Source organism: Columba livia, chromosome 3, assembly GCF_036013475.1.
Source record: "Columba livia isolate bColLiv1 breed racing homer chromosome 3, bColLiv1.pat.W.v2, whole genome shotgun sequence".
NCBI lineage: Eukaryota > Metazoa > Chordata > Aves > Columbiformes > Columbidae > Columba > Columba livia.
Genome location: NC_088604.1, coordinates 78,900,437 through 78,928,175, shown reverse-complemented (window position 1 = coordinate 78,928,175; position 27,739 = coordinate 78,900,437). Strand labels below are relative to the sequence as shown.

At 45.7% G+C, this 27,739-nt stretch overlaps 1 long non-coding RNA gene across 1 annotated transcript; it reads right to left on the bottom strand.

The window, feature by feature from the left end:
- Positions 1 to 1,159: 1,159 nt before the first annotated feature.
- On the bottom strand, positions 1,160 to 11,675 carry LOC102093754 (uncharacterized). The gene is made up of 3 exons (XR_001230439.3): positions 11,366 to 11,675; positions 10,305 to 10,375; positions 1,160 to 1,253 (listed from the first exon to the last, which is right to left on the bottom strand). It is a non-coding gene; the product is annotated as an uncharacterized LOC102093754 (long non-coding RNA).
- Positions 11,676 to 27,739: the final 16,064 nt, after the last annotated feature.

Below are 27,739 nucleotides of genomic sequence, written 5' to 3'. Positions count from 1 at the left end.
TGAAGTAAAGGTAAAGCTTAGTAGTCATAATCTTCAGGTGACAATGCCTGGTTTGCTCTTTTAATTTATTTTAGAGAGACAAGGTTATTCTGCACCTAGAATACGTAATAAAAATACCGTGAAATTGCAGAAGGTTCGGTTTTTAATGGGTAAAGTGAGGATTTTTTGGAGGGAAGTTTTGTGTTTTAAAAGTACAGAGGAAGAATTCACAGGTTATGCTGACAGAACTGTTCGTGTATTTACCTGCTGTCCTTGCCGGTAGTGGTTGCACCAGTGTGATATCTTCTTGGTTCAGATTTTAATGTCATCTGAAGGTAAATCAAACTCTTCTACCTTGCCTTGAAAAACAAACCCAGACAGCTTAAGACAGAAGTGGCACACTTCCTTCAAACCTGAACAATTTGCTACACTCTTTGGTATAATGATGACAATTTGAATTCACAGGGCTCTCCTGAACTATGTTTTTGCAAACCTGGGTGTCAATTCTTCTGATTTTGATGAAAGACTTGGGGATAGTATGTCTACAAATGGTCACTGCTTTAATAAATGTCATAGATATACATATTATTGTAACCCTTTTTAGTTTTTTTGATCCTGCAAAGATAGATGCAAACAAAATTTTAGATAGCATATGTTTAAATAAAGCCTTAATTACAGATATGTTCTTGTATTTGATAACCCAGAAGTACCTGGTTAACATGCCAGAGCAAGCTCTGATACCTATTTTCAGTGCCTTGGCCAATAGAGTGAGAATGATGACTCCTTTTAACAAGGCATAAGATTTATTTTTTCCAAAAATCTCGTCATGAAGCCAATAACCTTACAAGCTGAAGACTTGAAGAAACTATCTAAAATAGGAATTAGCTGTTGCTCCAGCAATGTCAGGGTGACACTGGTGTAGCTAGCCTGTGCAGCCCACAAATGGCAGAAGCTGTAATTTAGAGTTGGTTTCAGGCATAACCAAAATGCAGGTCATCGGAAGTGCAGTGGTAGTTATGGATGTTATTGCATCAGTAGTAGTAATGCCATTGTGTTAGTTGTACGTGGTACCATATTTCTTTTCACCTGTGCAAAGTATAAAAGGTGGAAGTGAGCCATTCTGCTTGTGGATTTGCTGCTTCAGAGCTCACAGCTGCTGGTGAATAAGATTTGTAAGCTTACTTTACTGCAGGTAAAACTCTCCCAGAAAGAGCCATCTTCCCTTCTGTGGTGCTCCAAGAACAAGGCACTTGTTTTCAGCATTAAGAGGATTTCTGGTAAAGGAAATCAGAGGTCTGTTAGTTTTATCTTAGGAATTCTCCTATCATCAGTTACGAGCTTCTCAAGCAGCTTTTTTAGAAAAAAAACCCAGCTAGTTTCACGATCATGCAGGACTACCTTTGATGTCTCACCATTAAGTTTTCTATATAATGGAATCAACTCCAAAACCAGAGTGATCAGGCACACACTGACTCATCTGGCACTAATTTCCTTACCTCGGGGGATGACAGAATATTACTGTTGCCCTTAACTGGAAGTCCCAGCTCTGCTGTGTAGGAAGCGAATCAGCCATCATCAAAGTAAAGTTCCAGCTATTTATGCACCCAGAAGAATCTTTCTAAAGTTTCGTTTGTACATCTGTTGATGGTGTGTTTAAAGTCCCTTAGGCTGAACAGTGGCCCTACATGACCGTTGTGTTAAAATTAGCAGGAGTTAAACTTCAAGGGCATCTTTGAAGTGGCCTCTAAGTGCTTTTAGTCAGTGTTTCAAAGGCATGTTGTACTGTACACCCGTGCTTCTGCATTTTTAAACATATAGATATGAAAAGGGATGATGTGGAAAAAAATTCTTTAGGCTTCTGTTGTACACAAATCTTAGTTTGTTTTTTAATTTCTGTGTTTACACTGACCAGTATGGCTTATGGTCTCCTTTATGCAGTGACCAAAAAACCTCTTGGCACAGCAGTCACATCTGGCCAAAAGCCTGTGGCAAAGAGCTGCAACTTGTTCTTAATTGACGTGGACTGGGCTGGCTCTCATCAGAGGTGCTGCAGAAACTGAGCTTCTGGTGCGGGTAACAGTACTTGTTTTCTGCATTTGTACCAAAACAGAGCTTCCCAGAGGAGAAGATGTGGACATCTGATGCTGTTCCCAGAGGGCAGAATTTGCCATGTCCCGTGTGAAGCCATAGCTGGGGAGTTTCTGTATCAAGCTGTCCAGCATGCTGGCACAAGCAGCTTTTTCGAAGTACGGTGGTTTCCATGCGTTCTTGAAACGAAAAGCAAGGTTCTCGCTTCTTTCCCTGCAGTAGGAACTTAGAGGTGCTAGTTTTACTGGACATCTTTTGATGAAGTCGCTGCCATTTTTCCAATCACTGCTGTAACCCAATAATCATGAACTCGTAAAGGCCTTTGCGCTATAAGCTTTTGACTCCAGACAGGTAGTTCCGGTCCCTGTTTTGTAAAGGTCAGGCCTTGATTTAATGGGGTGACATGCATGTCCTGCAGCGTGCACTCACCATCATTGCCCTTACGCCCTGAGGATGTTCTTGACTCATCTTTGGGGTGAAAGGATGTGGGCTGGTGCTCAGCCCCTGTGTGACAGTTGCTGCATGGAGTGTTTCTGCAGCAAGTACAGTGTTGCTACAGCCTGTAAATCTGTCCAGATGATCCATGCTGCGAGGCAGTTATGAATGGCTTTCACGTATGAAAGTTCTACTGAGCATGAAGGCAGAAAACAGCTGAAGTCACGTAGTTCTGCCTGTTTATAACTCAAACTCTTACAGCTGAAAACTGATTTGCTCACACTATCATTTATTCGAGCAGGTCTTAATCTAAACAGCAGAGGGCAGTTTTGCACACACATTCTGTGCAAGCTCATCCTGCAAAATCCTGATTTTTAGAATCTTCCTGTCTGGTGAGATGATGCAATGCAGCATTTTGTCCAGACAAATTTTGTTCAGTGTATGAGATGTGATCAGTGGGGCAGTAGTGGCATGTGTTTCCACTGATACTTAATTTTGGCATTTAAAATCCAAATTTAATTTAAATTTTCAATTATTTTTTAAATTTAAATTTAAATTTTTAAATGTGTGTTTGGTTTGTTGTGATGATTATTAGAAGGATTTCCCTTTTCTTCGTCCCTTAACGCAAACCAGGTATATAGATAAGCCATCTGCATTGTACAGCTTAAGCACTGCAACAAAATGCAACTGCATCTTATTCCCAGGCGTGCAAGAGAAGCGTTTTCCCCCCACCCAGCTGTGATTTTTCTGGATGAGCTTTGCTAGCTGGTGTGAAAGGAAAGCACCTGTTCACTGCAGTAGGCATGGAAGAGAAATCTGCATCTTGAGCCTCTGCCTGGAGTTGGATTCTGGCTGTGATGACCTGTGTGAGGAGGGCCAACCCCCCAAAAAAGGCAGGATGTTACAGGTTGATGACAAGATGCAGTTTCGTTGCTGGTTGAAATTCAGCCTAAGGTGGCAAAATTGGCTCACCCTGTTGCAATCCTGTAGCTGACCTGCGGTGAGGTGTTGGGGTCTGCCTCGTGCCTTGGAGGCAGCTATTTGTATTGTAGATTTGGCTTGAGACCAAATCTTAACTAATGCTGTGCCTCTGAAGTGTTTTTTCTCTGCTTCCTGGGGTATGTCTGCAGGAGAAAAGCTGTACAAGTAAATGGAAGTTTTCAGCCCTTGTAGCTGTCAATCAGCATTTTTCCGAAACATTTGACTTGTTAGTAAGAAATTCTTCAAAGTCTGCTTAAAACATGGCAAGCATCTAGAGGAAGAGCTGTTTGATAAAAAGATACTGTCTCTGCAAACTGTGCTTCTCTGTCCTTGGATCAATGTGAGTGTGTTACAACCTGTAAAATAGCCCGGAAGATACAGAAATTTGCTGCAGCAAACCAGTCTTTGCCTGTTTTGGCATGTATGTAAAAGAGCATTTCCTGGAGCTCCGAAATAACCTGGTTAGCATATTTTGTTGTATTTAATATTATTTAATTAGAAGAAATGTACATTCAGCTTTCATGATTAAAATGACAGTGATTATTGCACGAATTTGTTAATTATAATGCAATGACTAATTAAATGGAGAAATGGAGAAAAGGGATTCTTGAGCAAGTACGTTCTTTGAGGAACTCTCCTCTGGTGTTTTTAATTGATAGTACATGTCTAATCAACTAATAGCAGTACATCATTATTGGTGGGAACATTCTGGTTTTGATGGAAATTTACTTTCACCACACGTTTACCTGGTGTAGTATAATTGCTTGGTCATGTAAGTTACCGCAATGAAGACTATGAACTCCTAGAACTAAGGAGGTGGAAGTTTATGCCTATATAAAGAAGAGAGCCCAGGTTGCAGCCTCCGTTTTATTGAGTTCTACTTGGGGTGGTTGCTGTGATGACACTCAGCTGAATTTACGTAACCATGAGATGTTGCTCCTTGGTTTATGTTTCATTTGCTTTTATCTCTCCATCTAAAGCTTTGAGCTTTAACGTCGGGCCCCTTGGCCTGTGTTGGAAGTTGTCCGACAGAACTAAGGGCCCTTTTCTACTTCTCTATAGGGATGTTATCTACTGGCCATTGGCACTGGCAGAAATCTTAGCATGAAATTATTATTATTACTTCTGTGTCAGCAGAGATGTGTGGCACTCTGAAGAATCTGTCAAGATGAAGTCTGCTTCTGCAAGCTCACAGCCTGCGGTCCTGATCCTGTAATTTATTCTGCATGGTCCTTTCCTCATGGAAACCTAAGCAGTGAAGAGCAGGACATTGGGACAGTGACACAGGAAGGGAGAAGGTAAGGTTTAGGATAGAATGATTGTTTTGGTAGTTATTGAGTGGGTATTTTGTTTATCTGAATTATGAAGCTCTAAAGCTCGGTCCTTTTCTACATCACATTCTTTTTAGACTGGCTGGCTAGTTGCTAGTTTCATCAGGAAAAATCAGACCTCCACCAACCATAGACCTGCTTATAAATCATGAAACCTACCCAAAGAAAAAAGAAAGTATTAAAGACACTCTCTATAATTGAAAATATTTGAAGCACAACCCTCTCAAACTGAAATCAAATAACGTGATCTGTCGAGCACTGGGTTAATCTGCTGGCAGTCCTGCGGTTCCTAAGTGGCCTCTGCATTGCAAATGTAAGAAGCAATCCTCCAGAAATCTGGCTTGCTGTTTGGTAGCAACTTTAAAAAGAACTCTGTCTGTTCTGTCAAAACTTAGTCATCAGCTTACAACATAATGCCTGAAATTCAGTGACACCATCATGCAAATAGGAAAGCGGCGACATAGGTATTTAGCAGGCATAAATAAGGCAAACAGCTTAGAAAGCAATGCAGTGAGTCAGCATCCATCCTAGATGTTGGGCTGCAAACTCTGAATACATGACAACCTGATAAAATGGTTGAAAACTGGAGAGGTGCTGTACTGAGAAAAAATTATAGCACAGTTTTGAACAGCTGATCCATCCTTAAAAGCAATACAGCCTTCTAAAGCTTGCTTCTGACACTGAAAGTCCTCTTTGGATAGAGCAGATGTTATCTGTTGGCCAGGATGGCTCTCTCCTTTTTCTGCATTGGAGCCAGTGTCTGGAAAGGAGAGGAGGACATGCCTGTCAGGAGCTGGCTACGTGGTAGCCATCTATCCAGAAGGCCAAATGATTAGACTGGTGTGTCCTCCCACCCTCAAGAACCAACAGACTCATTCTTAGTGGGAGCTTGAGCTAACCACTTGGGAACGTTGGCTTATCTGGCAACCATGGAAGTAAATGCTGATAAGTTAAATTGGTTTTCTAAAGTGCACAGAGACACTGGGATGGAATGTGTTGATACTGGAGCAGTATCTTCCCCGTACTTTTTGTCTTAAAATGTGAAGCAGGGAAGACAATTGGCTCCTATGTAGAATCCCTCCTTTCATTTTGGTGGTTTCCAGAACGGTCTTTGTTATGAGACTGCCAAGGTCAGGAGTAGTGTTTTCTCTGCTAGGTTGCCCTCAGAATTTTCCATCAGGCCTAATCATATTTGTCATGAGGCTGTAGATCTTTTCACAGATGGGTGTCTCTTACCTTGAGCAGCACATTTTCAATAGAAACAGTGATCTCACTCTGATTTTAAAGAAATTAGGAAACAGATTGCAGTCTGACAGAACCAGCAATGGCTCAGACTCAGGAGACTTCATGGCCTTTCCTTTTTTTTTAATTTTAATGTTCAAATTCTGCCTTCCCCACTCCTGGTAATGTTGTAGGTGTTGTGTACTTAGTTTCAGGAGGTGACAACACAAACTTTGTTGCTGATTGATGCAGCAGGGATCTTGTAAATTCTGAGTATTCATAGGTCATCATAGTATTTGTAAAGGTCATCACACTGGGATTTTTGAACAAATGCTGCTGTAAGACTGATTCACTGGAACAGCATAGATTATCTTCATTTTGGGGAACTTAACTCCATTTTCCTTTCTTCTTGGAAGACCATGTAATTTTTGCTGTTATCAAAGAATATCACCCTTGTTGACATGGCTATTTAGGGCACATGCAATACAGCCGTGCTCTTGTGAAGCTTCACGGGACTTGGGGACCAAAGACGTGGAGCTAATGATTATTAGGTAGACATACTGTCCTTTGCACCACGGCCATGTGCAGTCTGCTGCTAATCACCTTTCATTGTCCATAAGATGTGCAGGTGGTCATTTATTTCCAGTGGGAAGCGCAAGAACAAAAAGCAGTTTGCCACGAGGCAGAGCTTTGTGGGCAGTCTTGGATGCCTGATGCAAGGCCTCTTCTGTTGCTTCCCAAAATGATTGTCTGACACGGCAGAGTTCAGGCACTGGCAGCGTTTTTGTTTTCTGTCTAAATAGAGGTCTGCTGTAGCCAGGACCTTGCAATTTAATGTCTTTCGGTGAACATCAGAATTCACATACGCCAAGATCTTTCTTCTTTTTAACTCGCTGTGTGAAGGTCATGCAAAAGAATGTGTTTGCTTCCCTTTGCTAGCTGTTTTGCACAGGTAGAGTGCCTGCCTTTTGCTATCTAAGGGGCTTAGTGTTTTGGGTTTTCTTTTTTTTTCAGTGTTGAAAGGTTAACATTTGTATTCTTATTGGAATACAACGGAAGTGTGTCATTTCAGAGGCACATAGTGGAGTTTAATTTTCAGGGCTGGCCCTGCAGGTAGCAGCTGGGCACACAAGCACTGAGGTGTTTGGTCCAACAGGATTGGGAACAGGGCACGAGCTCTGGGTTCAGGCCTCTCTCCTTGGGACAAGGTAGCGCTCACTGTTCCCGCCAGCCCATCATTTTGCCGCAGGTGTCCGTACAACAATTGCAGAACATGTGAAGGCTGCGGTCGCTTTGTGTGCAGCAGCAATGGAAGATGGGAACCTGCAGGCCTCAGTGTAAGCACCAGCTTTTCCCAGCAAGGACAAGTTTGCCTTCAACTTCCTGTTGGTGGAATTTTTCCCTTTCCCCCATGCCTTCCTACACCTGTTTTTTATAGACCAAGCGGTTTTGCAGTTGTCAGGCTTAGTTGTAAAGCACTGAAAGGAAGCTGGGCCCCGTGTTCAGGTACGGTGATGCGAGGGGGCGGGCACGGAGAGCCCGCAGCGCCCCCCCGTGTGTTTTGGCTTCCCGGAGCCGGTGCCACTAGATGGCAATGTGGTACTCCTGCCGCCGGGACTCCCCGGCTCTTTCCTATAGCGTTTCTTGCTTTTTCTGTATTTGTCTCTGCCAAACTGGTGATTGCACCCACCAGCCCGGCAAGAGAACAGAACAAAATCATTTCATAGAACATTACAGCTGTTGTGCCTTTCTCTTTTCTTTCTTTTTTTCCGCCCCCCCACCCCTTCTTTGTCCCACAGCAGGGTGCAGAGGTTTAAAAACCTTCTTTCTTAATTGCTCTCATTCTAAAAACAGAGAAAACACAGCCTCTTGGGAGCAATTAGCTGTGAGAAAAGCATTTCTCAAACAATTGCCAGGAAATATTGTCTTGACCGATATTCCCGATGTAACACTGTCGTTCTCAGTACTGTTATTCTAAGATACTCGACTGCAAAAACAGCAGGGTACAGATTTTAAATGTGCGATCTGCAGCTTACCACCTACCTTACCTTTTTATATCCATTTACTTTCAGTTTGTGTCCTCCCCGCGCCCCCTGCAGCTATTCTGTTCAGGAGAGTGAAGAATTATTTGTGACTCTCCTCTTGTGACTAGTGTATCGGGCCAAGGCTGTGATAAGACACAGCTGAAAATTAAGGTTATGACTCCACTGCCCAGCTTTCTGATTGAAATTCTGTGGCAAGTGTGCTGCGGAGGAGGTCAGGCTGCACGCTTACCGTGATGCCTCCCAGCTGTAAAGCCTGGCAGCCTGAGAATACGTGAGGTTAGTGAAGCCTGAATTTCAGTGGGAGCAGCTGGACAGCAGGTAGATGTGAAGAGGCAGCAGAGGTCCACTGAAAGCAGGGTCTCGAACAGGGAAGCCCTCTACCCATTGTTGTATTAATGGAAGATGGACGGGGCTGTAGGGTGGGGAGAGGCTGGCAGCATGGCGGTAAACCTCAAGCGCCAAAAGCCAGCTTTAGCAGTGGCTAGGAACCTCTGCCAGCTAGCCAGCTAGCTAGATGTACACGCATGCATGCCCATTTGCATGCATAGCCATAGCTGTTTGTATTGTGCGGTTCAAATTTTGTCGCTCTTTACAGAAATTCGTGGAGATTTGAGAAATGGGCCTCACTCTGTGGGACAGGGTGTGAACTGAAGCACCTTCTGGAAGACAGACAGCAGTGTAATCCTTTCATTCAACCCTGTCTGCAGCTGCTTTTTATAAACTTGGCATAAATACACGCTCAGTGAGGCCAGGCCTGTGTAGTTGGAAAATATTTTCCACCATCCAAAAAAACAGAAGATTGGAAAAAGAGCCCAGAAATTGTGCATAACATGGAATGGCCTCGCTTGTGGTTTTTTCCATGACTTCCTCAGCTCATTTTTCTGCTGCCAATTTTAGAAGCCCATAAGTCATACTTGTTAAACTTTCTCAGTTAAAATGTAACTCTAAGAACAAAGTCATATGATATGTTGCAGCCAAAGAATCCTTCCAGAGCCTCTGACTGGAGAAAAGCTACCCCAATCCGGCCAATTTGTGAACCTGTGAGGGCTCCTGTTCCACCCTCCCTGGTGACAGCTTCCGCGTGGGCTTCAGCGAGCGCTTCTCCCTGCTTTTGCTGGGCTAGACAGGCCCATGGTGGGTTATCTTGCAGGACGGTCATTGCAGAAATTCCAGCTGCTCCTCTAGAAGGGCTTCGGCAGGAGGCAATGCAGAGGAGACTGCAAGGGGAGGCAGCACAGGGGCTGGCGGGGTCCAGCAAAGGAGGGTTGAGGTGCCATTGTAGGAAGGTGCTGCTGCTGTCAGGGTTGAGGAGACAGCAGTTTGCTAAGAGCGAAAGTGAATTTGCTGGAGGGTTTGAAAAAAGGGCATCCTCACTTCAGTGCGTTTTTAAGCGTTGAATCAATGTGGAAATACTTGCATGCCAGGAGCAATATTTTTGTTTGCCAGTTTTGCTCTCTTTTAGAAAGTGATTGTGTTTACACCGGGCACCAGATGGTTGTCCTGAAGTGCCATCCCTTGTCCAAGGTCTGCTCTGTCCCCTCACACAGAACAAATCCCCGGTCACTGCTGAAGCAGGGGTGGCTCTAAATGTACACTGGGGCAGTAGCCAAGAGTGGGATCTTGCTGTCTGCCAGAGGAGAGGCAGGGGAGGGAGTGGAGCTGTGAGGGGCTTCTCAGTCTGCTCACCCTTCCAGCCCTGCCTCCCCCTTGGTCTGGGGGTAGAGCAGTGTGGAGAATCTTGCTCTGGGGGACAAAAACAAACAAACAAGCAAGTCCACACCCCCCCTCCCCCAATATCAGATTTTGAGTTTGGTTCTGGCCCTGGGAGAGCGTCTGGAGGAAGTCAGTGGAATCGCGCTGCTGCGGAGCGGCTGCCAGGAGTGGCGGCCCCAGCGACCTCCCCTCTGCGGCAGGGCAAAACGCCCTCGCCAAGCCTGTGTGGTCTTCACGGGAAGGGAGGAACTGAGCAAACCCGCTGGAAACCGGCGAGGGTGTTGTAATGTTTTTTGGACAGCCAGTTTCAAAAGCCAGCCACTGCCTCCCTCTCTCTCTCTCTCCCCTGGCAGCTGCTTCCCGTGCCATGACATTGAGGGAGGTGGTGGTGACTGATGTAACCGCAGCCGGGCAGAGTCACTTGCCCAACGCGTGGAGGCTGGCTGGCGGCCAGAGAAGTTTGCTAAGGACGGGTTTTCTCACAACAGGCTCCCTGTCCCTGTGCACATACCTGTAACTGCGCCAGGTGCCTGGCATGGCCGCCTCCCCAGCTGAGTACATGAGGCGGCAGAGCTACCCAAGCTGGAAGGAGAAGAAGAAGAAGAAAAGGAAGAAAATTTTGGTTTTGTCCCACGTGAATGCAGACCTGATAACATCCCTAAGCACATGTTGTTTGTGTCACCATATTGTAATTAATAACGATGCCTGTTTGTTGGAGCCAGCTGTTCTTTGTGCTAATGGTAGGAGGCATGGGGGAGAGAGTGCGGAGAGGCCTGATAGGTTTTTTTGCTGGATCACCACCTTTAAGTTATTGTTATAGATCTTTAAAAGGATCTCTTTGTATGAACTGGAACATAATGCTCAGCTGGGCTCTTAAATTCTGGCTCTGTTGAGAAGAGAGATCCTTTCATATCGATTGTCATTTTGTATGCAGTTCAGGCACCGACTTGTAGAAAATCTGGGCCAGGAGAGATATCATTAGGTATTTATGGGGGTTTGGTTGGCTCAGCAGTCAGTTTTTCCATTGTCATGCCGTGACAGTAGTGCATTACATACACCCTCAGGAGACATCTTTCTGCTTCCACAACAATAAAGGACTTTTTTCTTTTTCTGACTCATCTTCAGCTTGAAAAAAAAGCTACCACCACCAGTAAATATAATTAGCAACGGGCAGATATACCGTACGTAGCTCTCAGAGCCCATTGGGATATTTCCTATTAAAATGTATGCTCGTGGTTGCTCAGACCTCCAGCTGCATTCCTGATTATACTACAATGTTTTAACATAGCCTGGTGATGTTGTAGGCTGAGGAGCCATTTCTAGTTTGGATAAAGAGGATAAATACATTTAAAGCTGGGGTTGTCTTTGGAGCTTTGGCCAGACTCCGTGGCTCACAAGGCAGGTGAGTATAAATGGCTGCATGGTGCTGGATACAAGGTCCACTTTGCTCTTTATCCTGCCTCTGACAGGGACCAGCAGCAGATGCTGTGGGAAGGAGGACAAGAAACAGAGCAAGTCTAGACTGATCCTGCCCCAGTGTGCCCTCTTGACTCCCAGCACAGCTGTTCTTACCAAAGGACGGGTAAAGAGGCAACTGCTGCCTTGGTCCTTCAGTTCCGCAGGCTCCCCAGGCTCTCGCTGTGCAGTGTCCCCTCTTTGATTTGCTTCCCAGATGTGGCTACGCGTGGGATGGAAAGCAGAGCCAGGTCTGCTCTGCTTCGGATCCACGTGGTCACGTGAGGATTTCTGGGTTAAATGTGCCCTGGCCCCCTCCGTGTTTCCCTTATGTAAGTGTGATGGAGGCGGGAGCAGGTGGCGTGCAGCTGGGCTCTGGGCTCTGCCAGGTGGGTGTTCCCTTGCACTGCAAGCCAAAGTCCACATGGTCCCGCTTAGGGGCTGCTGCCCATCCGGCGTGTGCCATTGGAGTACCAGGCAGCCAGGACTCAGCCTTTGGGTCCCTGTTTCACCTCGGGGTGAAGGCTGACGCCAGTCACATGGCTGCGAGTGGGCCAAGTGGGAGATTAGTTCAGCTTTGTTTATTTATTTATTTTAACCTGTGACTAAGATGGAGGAGTATTTGCATGGGAGCTGCTCCTCCCAGAAAAGCGCTGTTTATATTTCAGTCTCCTAAGCAGAGTCAGTCGGATCTGAAGTGCTCATAACCCGGCACTGGTATGTGGGCTCTTCTGGCATGTCCTCACCTGACCTGGCATTCATGTTGCTGGACAGAGTGTGGGCTGGTTGCTTGCTCATCCCAGCACAAATGGCCAGAAGTTTTCCTCTGTATTCCTGATTGCTGAGCTCAGAGGGGTGGAGGAGAGGAAGAGCAAGCTTTCAACTGAGAGTGGCCAGGCATTGCGCAGAGCCGTACCTGGGGTTACACTGAGAAAAACATGATAGTGTGCGTGGGGTGGTGTCTCTATAGCCACAGACAATATTGCAGGGCTCACCTGTGCAGCATGTGTTTAGCACAGTCATTAGTAACACTGCTGTGTGTGTAAGCAAGTCAGTACCTGCTGCCACGTGATCAAAAGGAGAGATCCTTTTAGAAACATGCGAGGGTGGTATGGAAAAACAAGTCAGCTGAAGTATCCTTAGCTTGTACGGCACCTGTGGGCTAGTAGACAAAAGTGAAACAGAGCACAGAAACTCATCAGATGTTGAGCTGGTGTTTATTTCAGTTATCTCTACCTAATTCCACCTGTGTAAGCTACTTATTTCTTTGAGATCTTGTCAATTCAATACCCTGGCTGTAGACACACCTAATCTCTGGGGGAAGGGCAGAGCCAGCTCAGCCAGCTTTGATGGAAAATTCTTTCCCGAAGTGAGGGTCTTGTTCCATATGACAGGGCAGAGGGCAATGCAGAGAGCTAGTCAAGAAGTATTTAAAGCCTAGGACTTTAAACAGCACCTGACTAGGTGGCTAGGAAACTAATGATATATGGGGAAATAGGATTTCATATTCTTGAGCTTAGGGAATTTTGGAGCATCCTGTCCCCATATGTCATCAGTTGCTAAAACAAGTCTTCCAGGAATGTAAAAAGTCTGTCTCTCTCCCCTCCTTATCCTATAGCAATATAAGTTGCACATCCTTGCTCTGGCTTGTACCACAGTACAGTATTTTACAATGTCTGGGATGGAGAAGATTTCTTCTGTGTAGTGTGCTGTGGTGTGTCCACCAATCACAGCATTGTCTGTGGGGTGAGCAATGGGCTAAGACTCCTCTCAAGCCATCAGTCTTGGGCATTTTCTGTTTTAGCACTCTCTAATTCTTCAGTGAATCACCTGGACAGCTAATCACTGGGGTCAGGCCTGTTGGCTTTTGATCAGCAAACTAAAACCTGTTGTTTTGTTTTGTTTTTCTGAGCTGAGTTGGTAAACAAAGCATGGTCCAAAACTTTTAAGCTGTCATGGCAAGGTGTAGAGAAGAGGAAGGAAGCAATGCCAGCTCAAGCGCGGTGTGTGCTGGGAGTGGTGCTCTGATTTGCAGCAAGGAGGACTTCGACATCCTAAACCAGCAGCTCAGCCTTGGCAGTGCAGCAGAAACCCTCCAGAGAAAGGGCTCTGTGGAAACTTTCCCTTGTGTTGGTGGTACCTCCTGGTCAGGGCCCAGCAGCTGTGGGACTGCAGGGAAAGTTGGTGTGGTGACTGCTCGTGTGTGTAGTGAAGGGTCTGCAGGCTCCAAGCTGCCTGTGCCCTTCTGTTCGTGAGCTTCTTAAACTATATCTTCAATGGCAAGTAACTGCAGGAGAGGAAAAGCAGCTTTTTAACCATTTTGAGGTTGGCCTGTTGTTGGTGAAGAAAGACCTGGACATTGTTAGTGCCCAGAGGCACTGGCTGGGCCGGGTTTGATCTTGGTAACACCTGTGCAAAGAGGGGGTATTTCCCAAGGAGACAGCTGTGTAAAAACGGTGTAAATGAGGCCAGGCTTGTGGGATTCTGTTCTTCAAACACGAGTTTTATATTGAGGTCAGTGGAAGGCAAAGGTGTGTCAGTCTTTGGGTGGATGTTATTTTTGCTGCTTCTTGAGCACAATGGGGAGCCTCAGGGGAGTGTTCCTGAATGAGGTGACTACCTGCAACTTGTCTGATTTACGTTCCTCCAGCTCGTGCTGATGCACAGCCTGGTGTCCGCAGGCTTTCACAGAATCACAGAATGGCTGTGTTTGGACAGGACCTCTGGAGATCTTCTAGTCCAACCCACCTGCTAAAGCAGGTTCACCCAGAGCAGATCACACAGGAATGTGTCCAGGTGAGTCTTGAGTGTCTCCAGAGAAGGAGACTCCACAGCCTCTCTGGGCAGCCTGTTCCAGTGCTCTGGCACCCTCAAAGTAACCAAGTTTCTCCTCATATTCAGATGGAACCTCCTGTGCATCAGTCTGTGCCTGTTGCTCCTCATCCTATCATTGGGCACCACTGAAAGGAGTCTGGTCCCATCCTCTTGACACCCACCCTTAAGATAATTATAAACACTGATGAGATCCCCTCTCAGCCTTCTCCAGGCTGAACAGACCGAGCTCTCTCAGTCTCTTCTCCTCTCTCCTCTCCTCACTTCTTGGTGTCTAGATCACTGCTTCATTTGGTTAAAACATGCAAAGTGACTTTCAGAGAGAAGGAATGGGGTTAGGAAGAGGAAGCCATGTGAGGCTTCGTTTGCATTACTGAATCATGCCGGGCTTGGTTTGGTAATTCCCTCTCTCTAGGCCTAGAGTTTCAGTGGTTTCAGGTTTCAGCCCAGCACAGCATCAATAAGTCCATTCTTCCAGGAAGGTCTGACGTACCTTCGCTCCATCCCTCCCATTGTCCCCGGAGAGAGAGGCTGTTCAATGCCAAGGAGGGCTCAGGTGCAGCCTGGGCAGGAGGAAGCACCTTTGCCCTCTCTTGTCTTGCTACAAGCGGGCAGGGACAGCTGTCTCCTTTCCCCACATAACCACTTAAGGCTCCAGCTGCCCCTAAGAGGGTTCGGCTGCCTGTACCTTGAACGGAGGCCTAGGCCAGTTGCAAGTGGTCAGTACCTCGCAGGACCAGACCTTGGCTTCGTTTTCCCTCTGGCCTCACCAGATCAGGAGGAGCCCCGTGCAGTCACGATAGATCTGAAGGACGTGCTTTTACTGACAGAGCCTAAGGAAAATTTGAGGTGACTGATGACAGCCAATTTGTGTCTTAAAGCTGTTCTGTGGTACTGAAGGACAGTTATTGAAATTAATAAATAAATGGACCAATATAAAATTCAGGGAAGAAAACAGCTCATTGGAAAAGTTATGAATGCAGCTATGAGCCTGGTTTTGCTCATTTTGGGCTGGGTGACAGTCACAGGCACAGAATTCAGTGACATTCAAACCTTTCTCTACAGGTGAAGGGACACAAAATGGGATCTAATTTGTTCGTCATGGGGCGTCACTTACTGGCATTCTTTTTTTCTTGGCAAGAAACTATGGGTAATTTATGTCAATGTCATCAAAGACACATTCTTGTTACTCTCACAACTGTGACCTTGTATCCAGTTAAAAGAGTTATAGCGGGTAACCAACGAGATGCTCAGCTGACGTCCACAGAGCAGATTTTCCAAGCAGCAGCTGTGCTGGCAGGGCTACCTGCCATGCCGTCCGGACACGTCCGTGCCAAGCAATTCTGGGAAAATGCGGGCAGTGACGCCACAGACCAGTAAGGACGGAGGTGAGTTCCTGGAAGACACCTACCAAAGGCAGCAGCCTGTGGTGTAACATACCGTGGGACATACTGCTGTAGGGACAAACGGAACGTGGGGGGAGTGCCAGGCCAGTCACTTGGGCACGTTGCGGTGTCCCGTCCGCACAGCAGTTTTACTGAAACAGTGGCAGAAAATTGGCTGCCTTGGTCAGGAGGAAACTTAGCTGTCACAGCTTTCACTCAGAATTGGCTATGAGCTGGCCAGGCATAAATTGCTTTTAGAGTCAGTCCTGCCAGCTGTATTACCAACAAAGCAAAAATTGTCTCAGGGACACAGCTCGGGTTCACATGCTTAAACCCTACCTGTCATAAGGTTGCTAAACTTCTCCCTGGGGCTGGTACTACAGTATTTATTGTATTGGCATGTTGTCTTTTCTTTTTGACTGCTGCATGATCATAGTATAACATGTCCTGTTGACAAGGACTAAACTCAGGGTGAGCTGCATAAAGAGATAACTGTGGCCTTGATCACTTCATGCTGAAACTGGAGTAAATTACTGGATGCCAAATGAGTTATTCCCTTTTATTTCAGATTAAACAAGCTTAGAATCTGGCCTTCAGATCATACTATTACTCTAGTTCATCTGGGTCATATTTATAAATTCACATAGTGGTCAAAATGATCCAATAAATGCCAGAACACAATCCCAGCACTTGCAAAATATCGAATGTATGTATTGGCACTCTTCCTGTTTGCTGACTGCAGGACAAATAGGTTTCATATTGGGACATCAAAGTCTGTTTCAGCAACTAGATGCATGACAAAGCCATGTTATAATCTGGGTACTGATTACAGCATTGAAACATGTTGGCTCAGCACGTGGTAGATTTAGATGCGTAGATAGATCAACTTTTTAGTGGCCTATGGCTTGATTTCAGCATGGAGAAGGTTGTCAGCATACTTGTGCTAATTAAGGAAATGGCATGGGAAACTCCTTTCCACTGCAGATACAGCCAGAGCTCAGGAAATGTCATTTCTTGTCAATGGTTTTTCTAACAGCTAGTTTGTCTTGAAGTAGAAAAGCAGATTTGTGTCTTAGCTGTATTTCTGAACAGGCCTGAAGCTTGTTTTCACCTGTTCCTGGAGGACGGATTGAACAGTTATGTCACAAACACATAGGGAGAGTGTTTTAGCTGTATTTGGGGTTGGCAGTGGATGGGTAGATTCTCTGCCTTGATTTGGTTTAATTGTAATGTTGACAGTAACTGGACACCATTAAATAAACACAAGTTTACACTCTTGCTTTTTCAGAAGAACTTCCTTGCTCCTGAAAATAACGCTTTTTCCCAACAGTAACACCTTTTTTTTCTCCAGGCAGTGTTTTGGATATGTTATGCTACTCTTAACATATTCCCATGTTCAAGTTCCAGAGAAGGCAGGCTGAAACGTTGCCAACTCTATTAAGTCCTTTCTGTTACACTGAGTCAGCTGCTGTGATTTTTACCTTTGCTCTTGGTCAAAGTATTACACTCTATTATCCTCTTTTTCTTGTTTTAAACACAAGAAATTGCAATACAAGTGTTTGCTCCGTGTGCCTACATTTCCTCCTACTTGACTGACAAAACCAGCACATTACTTTTATTATTAATAAGACAGGTACACCTAGAAATCCTTGATGTTTTCCCAAGGGTTTCACACCCCAAACATATAGGACAAACAAAAATGGGAGATATTAAAGTGCCTTTATTTGCATTTATGAACAGGGAACTGAGGTACCCACAATTAAAGGGGTACTTAATTCCTTCTTGTTGAAAGGCCAAACAGAGAAGTCTTCAGCGAGGCTAAAAACAGACCCAGGACCAGCAGGTCTCTGTCCTGCAGACAGCTCTGAACACGGTTCTGCTCACTGGACCCATGGTGCTCAGTCCAGCACAGCCTTATGTCCACGTGTCCCTGCGACTGAGCTCAGGCCAGCAGTCCATGTCTCTGCCAGTGCCTTCACTAGGTCAGCATGGTTCTCCTGTTCCTGGTGCAAGGTGCTCCCAGAGCTGCTGGCCTTCTGCCCCCTCCGCTTTAATAAGAATTCTTGCTGAATCGACGTCTGCAGTGAAGGCTTATAGTGGCTGCCAACTGACCGTGTAAGGCCTCCAGAATGGCAGCTGCTGAGAAACGGCTGCCATGCGTAGGAGGTCATGGCAGACCTTCTCCATGCCCGTGCATGGGAAGAGTTTTGCAGCTCTTACCAGTTGAAGGTGGAGTCAGCTATAACCTGACTTACCTTCCTTGGCATTTTGAAGTCTGGTGAAACATGATGCATAATGACACTTGTTCTGCCTTTGCAAGTAGGAGACTGCTTTTATGCCGAAGTGTCTCATCGGTGAACCTCACCTCAATGCAGAGTGCTTATTCAGATGTAACCATGAAAATGAGGGCTGGCTAAATAATGCCTCCAACTGAAAGGATCCACTGAAGCTCATTATAATGATCTTAATGACTTCCAATTCAGCTGTGTCTGTGATACCAGAGTGCAAAGATAATTAATGGAAGTGCTAAATACTATTATTATTTTATATTAGTGACAGGGTGGGGGTGACACCTGGCGAGTCCTTCCTCCATCTGGCCTAGAGAGGAATGAGGGTTCCCCCTTTCCCTCCACCCTCTCAAGCCTGGGAATGATGGACTGTGCAGGCAAGGTGGAGCCAGCACTCCGTTCTCCCTTGCAGCTGCAGCAACCTTGGCTCTTACTTTGCATCCCTGGTGTCAGGAGGTGGCTCCTTTGCACAACAGGAGATTTGGTGCACATGCAGCAAACTGGGAGAACGGAGAAATGCCCCCACACCACCCTTCCTGCCGCTGTCTTGGCAGCAGAGGAAGCAAACATGCTGTCTTGCTCTGTCCCCTGCTGTTTTTTCTGGTCTTTCCCTCAGTTTGCTCTGTCTCTGCTGTGGCCCTCTGGTACTACCTGATGTTGGATTTTCCCTTCATGCTCTCTCCATACCTGTTTGATCTCAGCTGGGCCCCACCAGTACAAGCACTCCCTCGGCTTGCACAGGATTTCTGTTTCTTCTGTGCTGGCGGATCAGACTCTGAGGACGAGGAGGGAGGCACTTGAACCTGGCCTTGAGTGGGGTCCTGGACCAGATGACCTCCTCAGGTCCCTTCCAGCCTCAATTATTCTGTGATTTGGGGACCCTGGCTCGCTACTGACATTGTTCTAGGCCAGGAAAGTGCTAACCCTTTGACCCTTGAGGAGATTTTAAAGAAACAGTGATAACTCACGTGGTTAACAATTTGCTGTCTGACTTTTGTGTAGGGCCCAACAGACGCCTCGATCGGCAGGAACCCTGCGTGCTGCCAGGGTCTGTACAGCAAAGCCGCAGTCACCAGCCCTCCTGGGTCACAGGTGAAGTGGTGAGAGCACATTCGCTTAGCTCTGCTCACTGACCGTGCCAGCCTGCGCCGGGAGAAACCTGTGCCACAGTGATTCAGACTCAAATGATTACTTGACCCAAAGGAAGGCCTGATGATACGCTGAGGCAGGGACACACCAGCAGTGATTTTAAGGTGATTCACTGCCTGTGCCCTGCCATTCAAAACATCCTCTGTATTGCACAGGCAGAGCCGTTCACAGAGGCTGCAATGAGGAAGTGATATTTGCACCTTTAGCTGCCGCCTTCTCACTGAACCTTTCAGCCTCTGGCATGGTGCTTGTCTTCCCTGGGTCATGCTGACACTGAGAGGTTTGCTGGCAGGAGGCAGCTCCCTGACGCTGCCGTGTGACTACAGCCTGGCACCTCCTGCTGATGATGTCCAAATCAGTTTGGCCAAAAGTGTGGTGCAGCCAGGCATGCTGGTGTCCTCCCAGCACCGTCCTGTGCCATGTGGAAGCACATCATTGGACTTTGATGCTAAACTGAGGGGCAGGTTGGAACTCAGAGTCAAAGTCCTTTAATTCTCTGTGCTCCAGCCTGTAATTTGCACATCATTCTTCAAAACTCTTGTAAATTCTTTGCACTGCTGTTCCCACTTCCATTTTTCATGCTGTCAGAAATGTGGAGCTCACACAGCCCAGACTGCTGCTGTGTTTCCTTTATAGAGGGGCACAGAGCCTACTGTCTTTTTTCATTTCTCACACTGCTGTCTATACTTTCCTTTTTCCTGTTCCACCCACCTTTTTGTCCTTCTCTCTTCCCCTCCTCCAGATTTTCTCCTGCCAGATACGTGCATTCGTATGGTTTCACCGAAGTGGTCTGAGTGCACTGACTACATCTATCTTGTCATGCCAAATGCTTCCCAAAGCGCTGATATTAGTGCATGCAGAGCAGGGAAGTCCTCGCACCTGGGAAGTACCATTTTTCCTGACCCAGGAACTGATGGTGCTTGTGGCAGTGTGCTGGAGGCACTGGTAAGATCTGACGCATGGAAAGTTCACTCGTGTTGGCTGGGACTCACAGGTGTGTTGGGGCTAATAATGCACATGGCTTGTATTGTGCTTTCCCTGAAGCTAAGTTGAGCAACGTGTTAGTTAACAAGTTAGGCATTACTCAGAGCTCCTAAACCTCGTGTTTTGCCAGTGACAAAGTTGCGAACTTGTAGTACAATACTCATGACATTTTCTGTGTAGTGTAATGGCCAAGCTCCAGCAGAGTTGTGCTCCAGCCTCTTCATCTGACAGTTCTGCCTGGACTTTTTTCAAATTTAAGTCTTCAGCTGTCATGCACTCTTGCCAGCTATCCTATATGTCTAAATAAGTAGGTGAACTATGTCTGGAAATAATCTATCTTTCTGACGAATTTAGCCCTTTCTTCCTGTGAGTGAACTGTCTTCAGACTGTCTTTCAAATCTATTTTATGTGCAGTAGTATTATTTGTGCTTTGCTTAAATGTGTGTTAGCTATGAGTTCTCTGTGTGCTCCTGGATGTAACTGTGGTTTTAAGTACCCACTGCTGGTTATTCATAGCACACATTTAGTCATTTAACAAACGCGGTATTAGTTCTGCTCTCTAAGTGGATGACTAATACTCTTATAAATAGGAGGAATGTGATCTGAAAGGTCACGTGACTGTTCCCAGTGTGAACATATCCCTAAACTATGAGACTTCTCATTCCAGGAGCGTGCTTGCAAAAAAGAAAATGCTGAGTATCAGAAAGAAGGAAAAGGGTTCAAACCCCATTCAAGCAATTTTTCTGCTTTAACTCAAACAATTTGCAATTGTTTGTTGAGTTTTGCATTGCAAAATATTTTTGCAATGTTTGCTTTTCTTTGCAATTTCTCCTGACCTGCTTGGGAACGTAGGAATTGCCTCATTGGAACAGTCCTGATCTCTCTCCCATGTCAGTGCCCTCTGTTGGAACATAACAGGACCTAGATGTTTCTTATATCTACCTTTAAATTTCTCCCTAACCTCTTTCGTGTCCCATTGGAAAGCAGGACAATGCTTAACAATGGATTCCAAAGAAAATTAGAAAACTGTGTGGTGCCAGTTTCTGCACTGCCTGTAAACCACCAGCTTTCCTCAGCTCAGTGCCATTGGGAGAAGATGCTGTGCCCCAGGCTCGCTGAAGGTATGTCTGTAGCACAAGCTTAGCCCGGGATTGAGCCCAGTCTATCTTCATGGACTGCCTGTTTGGTCAATTTAAGTCCTCCTGGACTGTGTTCAGAAACCATTTGGGAGAGTGCTGGTTGGCCTGGGCCAAAACTGTACCTGGGACCACACAAAGAGCTGGAAGGTTGGATGTTTGAGCTCCCCCTCTCTTGTCCTGATTCATTGGCTTGATTTTCTGCTCTAGATGCTGCCAGTCTGGCTGTTGTCAGGCAAGTTACCTAATGCGTGATATAAGAAAGAGAAGACTCTTCCAGCTTCATTTCTAGCCTTTGTCCCTTTGTGCCCTCTCTCAGATGGGGTAAGAGTGCATCCTCACCTTCAGAGTAGTGAGGCTGCCAGAACTGGATACATTGGGAAGGTGGGGTGTGGTACAGGTGAAAGTCCAAATTCACTGCAATGGTTTATAGAAATTTGATTCAGTGAAGAGTTGGGCCTATGGTATACACATGCCATTAAGATGGTACGCTCAGATCACAGACCTAGCACATGCCATAAAGATGTTACGCTCAGATCACAGACCTATCAGAATGTTGTCCATGCTTATTATACAGTTACAGAATGCATTAACGTTAAAATATGTGGGCTAAAAGCAATCAGTGCCCTATATTTTCTTCCTGCCAGCCTTTGTCTTGACTTCAGGTTGCAGATTAGAAAGGACAGCTGAGGATCCGGGTGCCCCCAAGCAGTCTATACACAGTCAAGAAGTCCTAGAGATTTGATAGACTATACATGATGTTTCTGCCTGAGCACACGACATGTTTCCTAACTTCGGTGGTCTCAGAGGTTTGATTTCAGTGGAAGATAGTATATAGAAATTAAACATGATTGAGAAGTGCATATGCAGGGCTTATGGAACAGTGTGCGTGTCTGCATGTGCGTGCATTAAAATAACAGGGCAAAGGTGACTGCAATGTATTATTTACCTGCTGGCTCAGATTTATCTGCCTGCCTTAGAGACTGCTGGCTCTTGTCTCTCAGATTTTGTTCCTAGAGAAAATTTCAGTGCAAGGCACTGTGTTTGAGGGCGCTTTCCTATGGTTGGCTTTGGGGGGGCTGAGTGGTGCATTTAAACTGAAATAAAATGTTCCACTCCGGTTTCTTTGGATGTGCCGACATTTGCTTGCTTGTGGGTGCTTCTGAATTTCCCCCTCTCCCTTGGTCAGTAACAGAAGCGTTTTTCTTATTGATGGCAAGTAGGTAGTAGTGGTGGGGACAGGTCTTGTTTGTGGCTACTGGCCAGCTGACTATGGACAGTGATAAAAACACAGAAAAATATGAGAGAAAGGAATGAATAGTGTAATTACACCTGATAAGTATCAGCATGGCAATACAAGTGCTATATACGTATTCAAAACCTACACATAAACACATAAACAAAAATATTCAAGACATGGAATCAGGTTCTTCCAGAGAGCAGCCACAATTCTATAAAGAAACAAGAAAGGTTGTTTGGGTTTTTTTTTATACTGTAGTGCTGTCAGTCAGACCCTCCCTTGCCTGCACCTGGGAGAAGAGTGTGTTAAGTGTGAGCAGAATACCTGATCTGATCGTAACCAGCATGGCAGACACCTGTGCAGCACCTCACTGCAGCACCTTCCTGTGCCGGCTGAGTGCCAGGGGAACACATCACGACCAGTCAAAAGCAAACCTAGTTACACTAGATCTTGAGCAAGGTCCTCAGAGGTGACTGTTAGAAAAATGCACCTACACATTCCAGATAGATCTTTTTTCAGCACTGTTCAAATCTTGCTCTCTACACCTGGACAAATGCAAACCTGGTTTTTCATGTTGCGGGGTAGTTTCACTTCTGAACAGGAGCCATTTTGCAAAGGAGGAAGGAGAAGCACCAATCCTGCTCCCAAGCTGCCACCTCTCTCCTGGGGTTCAAGAAAACCAGAAAGCAAGCCCCCAAATCCTTTTTCTTTTTCACAGTGACACAACGGAACAAAACAGGATTTCCTTCAAAGCAGTGACAGGACAGGCTTTGCAGCATTCTTACAAGGGTGAATTTAGATGCCAGGGAGTGGAATTTCCAAATGCATTTCCCTTCCTACACCTTTTCTTTTTCATCTCCATAAATCTGTGTCATTTTTTACAGAACCTATTTTGGGGGAGAGAATGGGTACAGAACAAGCGATGAGCTATTCAGAGCTAAAAGAAGAGATTCATGCTGCCAGAGGTAAGACTGCAGAAAAATGTGTCAGCGTAGCAGATGATAGTTCTTCTCTTTTAATGCCTCTCCTGAAGCACCAAGGTGTACGTGCTTCTCAAAGGAGCTGTACATCTCAGAGGTAGTCTATGAACTGCATGTTGAAATGGTTGCCATGGCAGTGACTGAGTGCAAGTTAGAAAATGTGATTAGCTGGAGTTGGCCTAAATAGCTGAAGGGAAGGATAAAAAGAAAGAAAGGGAAAAAAAAAAGGCCAAGGACTCTCTGTTATTTTTAGACCGTGCCAGGAAAAGGAAGCTGCATTGACAGAGAGGAGTTTGCAGAAGCGTGCCCTGCACCCCAGCTGGGGTACCGCCAGCAGCTTGGGGTACCACCAGCAGCACACACTGCCCAGGGACTTTCTCCCATGTACAACGTGCCAGCGCAGCAGCCATGCACCAGCTGGGGACACTAACACAGACCAGTCCTGTTGGTGTTGATTTGGGGCAGTGTTGCTTCTCCAGAGTCGTAGGCGAGGCCAGGGCACCAGTTGGCCTTCAGTGACCCATAGAGCATGGTCACAGCACTCTCCTGGCTGATGCAGTTCATGGCCATGCTGGAAAGTGGGAGACTGTGCTGCAGAGAGGCTGCAAGGCTGGCCCCAAGTGGCACAGAGGGCTGCTAGCCTGAGCGGGGTGTTAGTTGTTGAACTCCTTGTCCCTAAAGCCATGCCAGTTCCTCTAAGCCACTAACCTATGTCTGCTTGAAGCATGCCTATGAAAGGTATCCCATCTTCATTTTGAAGCCTGAGAACTGGAGAATGCAGCCCTTTTTGTTAATTCGTTGCAGTAGTTAATCACACTTCCTCATTAAAAATGCACCTTATATCTAATTTGAAAGTGTATGGGATTAGCATTCAGCCTCTGTTGTCTGTTGTGTTCTTCTCTGCTATATTAAAAAAAAATCGCTCCTTGAGATCCTACAGGTTTTTGATTTTAAGGTTTCTTATGCACTGCAGTCACTTTCAAGCTTGTTTTTGAGAAAGTGAAGCAGCAGAATTCTTTCTCTCAAAGGGTTTTATTTTAGCTCTTTTCAGGGAAAAGTGGAAGACTGGGAGACTGCAGCAAAGAGGTCTCAACACCTGGTGTGGGTTGAAAAACATCCTCCCTAAGAGCTGTAGGGGTCCAGATGCCCAGTGTAAAATCAACCAAAGATATTTGTGCAAGCTGAGAGTACACAGGTAGTTGTTTGCAGGAGCAGAACCTGTTAGCCTATTTCTCTTCTCTCATAGCTTTCTAAAATAGAGAAGTTTAATTCACATTAGCCTGGAGTGCTTCTGCTTCTTAGTGCTTTGAGTGAGATAAGATATGAATCCACTCAGGCCAATCCATAACATTTGACCACTTACAAAGGATATTTTTCTCCCCTCCTGTCCCAAGGGATCTGTAGGTTCTTCCTTTAAGAGGACTACAAACCAGCAGTACTCACCATGGTTAATGGTTGGGTGGGGGAGCTGGGGTGAGAGAGATCAGATGGCCTGCACTTTTCGAGGAAGAGAAGAAAAACCCACAAGACACCTATTTGCCCTGCATATCAGGTTGGCTTTTACCATTATTTGCAGGAGTCTCTTCTGCTTCTTGCACCTCCTAAATCCTTGTCATCCAGGTTTGAGAGCTGAGACTATCTTCTTTGGCACCAAGTCAACAATACGTTTTTTAGCACCAGCAGCCATTCATATTTTACATTAGTGTTCCTCTCTGTTCCTTTCAAGCAATAATCATAAATATCAGCTTTCATTCTTAGAGCGCCTTTCATCCCAGGGGCTCCCAAAGCACTTTCCAAGCTTAACAAGCTGATTGGAGAGTACTGCTTTAGAAAGGATGAAACTCACTTCCCATTAAAGCCTGATTTTGGGAAGAAAACCTCCAAATTATAATGTCTTCAATACACAGGGGAGCCTTTGCAGCTGTTATTTACTATACATATTCCCGTACCAAAAAAGATTGCTTCTTGCTCCTCCATCCCCTCATCTCCCCCAGTTTCATCCAGCTGTGCTCAGTTACCTGGGGGAGAAGAGTACAAGTAGTGAGGGATGATCATCCCCTGTGATCCAAGGAAGTGCTTTTTTTCTGGAATCCTATTGCTGCCCTCAATAGCTTCTTCTGACAACTCCATTTCCATCCAGTCTATTTTCTCATTATTGGGGCAAATGTCCTAGGGCAGAGTTGAATGTCCTGTGGCTTTAGCCAAGAGGTCATCATCCACAGTTGGGCCATGCTAAGGATCATGTGAAGAACTGTAGTTCTCTTCAGGAGAAAGTCAGCTGGCCTAGTTTAAGTCACATTCCTCTGCAATCAAAGCAATGCTGGTTGCTTTGCACTGAAATGAATCATGACCTTTCAAATGGTCCTTTATTTGGCCCATCTGTGGGAGCAGTAAGCCTGGGAGGGAGGACTGTTGCTGGTAATTTCTGAGCTGAAGAATTTGTTTCCTAATGAATCATACAATTAATTTTAGGGCAGCTTGAATCTGACCAGTGTCAATTTGTTTTAGTTGGTTTCAGGAGCACTTAGTACGGTGGGACCTGTCAGTCCGTTGGTGCAACAGAGCTTTGTTTCCCATCAGCTGTGGGGGAAAGTGGTCTCTCCTCTGCTTGGCTGAGAGAGGCACAGGTGAGGCACATTAACTCCTGCTGCTTCTCTGAGGTCACACTGAGAACCTGTGATAGAAGGGGGAACAAAAGCCCTATCTCTGGTTTAATGCTTCAACTGCACGAATGTAATTTATCAATATAGATAGCTTTAGATGAAAGATACATCAAAGCATATTTTTGGCTGCTGCCATCAGAGGTAGTACTAAATCTCCTGGGGGAATGCAAGAAGTGGGATGTTATCTAGGTATGAAAATCCCAATCTTCTTACTGTCTCTCCTCTTTTCTCGCACTAGCTGGGTTCACAGGGAAGCCCTTTCTTGGGGTTATGATGTCATCTATTCCCATAAGTAGATTTTTGGTTCAGAAATGCATTTTTGTTCTTTTGCAACAAAATGCTGCCTGTTTCAATGCTAATGCTGAAGATCTGTGAGCTGGCAAAGGATCCAAAAAGAATAATGAACCAGCAGTTACTGTTTACATTTGCCACCTTGTATAAGTGCTGATATTACCATTTCTGAAAGGATTCATTCATCACTGAAAAAAAGGTTTGTACCTGTGAAATAAGAGCTTGCTTGGGAGGGCCTGTGTGCCTCCTTTCTTCTCTCAACAAAGCTTACCAGTGTCAAGAGATGGTTTTGTAATGGATGTTAATGCATACCTATTATTTCAGGATGAGAATTAGCCACTGCCTATGTCTGAATCTTATTTATTTTCATGTGTCTTGTTTGTTTATTTAGAAGCCTGTATATATATATATTGAAAGTGGCTCTCTTGTTTGTGTGTATTTTTTGTTCTGTTTTGGTTTTAAACCTGTGATGCAACCTCAAGCCCAGTGATTAGTTCTCATGCCATGGAAAATCAGCTAGTCAGGTAGGCCTGCACTAGAACGAACAGTGGTTGTTGAAAACATTTTGCCCTTTTTATACTATGACCTCTTTGGGGGATGAAATAAACTTACTTTTATGAAGTTCCCTTAAGTCCTCCTTACCTCTGGCTCTTTGTTACGCTTGTTGCGATTTGCCTTAAGTTAGTTGCCTTCGCATTGAGGTACATGATGCTGTCTTGCTTAAAAAAAGAGGTTGGTTTGTTCTGCGGTGGCCCAGCTGGCATGCCATGAGAACGTGGCTCCGGGTGGAACAGGTTCCCTGCACGACCAGCAGCCAGCGTTTGCTCCATCGTCATACCGCAGGTCTGGGCGCCTGCAGCAATGGAGGACACGTAACAACAGCACTCGTGTGGGACACAAAAAAGTTCAGGCTCTGTGGGATGCCCACGTTTTGACTAGGATTTCTTTGGATTCTGTAGGATGAAGGTCAATCTCTTTTTCAGGTGTGTTATGATGTTATGACCTCTAATACCATCTTTCTTTTAACCAATTTGACTGCTTCCCTTGTAGGCTGGAAGCAGTGGAGGGTTGGGGGTCTCAGCTCCTGGCACAGGATGGCTTCAGTTCTGGCAGGAGACTTAGGCCATTGCCCCAGTCCAAATGCACATTAAAAAAACCAAATGTCTGGAAGCTAAGCTGCTTGCAAGCACCCTTTCATGTGAAAGCTGATGCTTTGTGAGCACCATAATTATAAAAAAAAGGAAGAACGTCAATGTGAATGAAATGAGAGACCAAGCACCAGCCCGCTGGTTCTTCTGTGAGAAGTCCTCTCAGAGGGGTTAAATTGTCAGGCAGGGGAAGCTGGACCCATGGCTGACAAGGAACCATGAGGGTCAGACCTCCCCCAGAGAGATAAGACACTCTTTTGGGGACCGTGATTTCAGCATGCAGCTCTGTTGCATGGAGGGAGCAGAAATAACGCTGGGAATCTCTAAAGTGGTGAGTGGGGATGTGAAAGGCCAGTGGTGCACATAAGGCAGGGGTGTCAAACTCGTTTTCACTG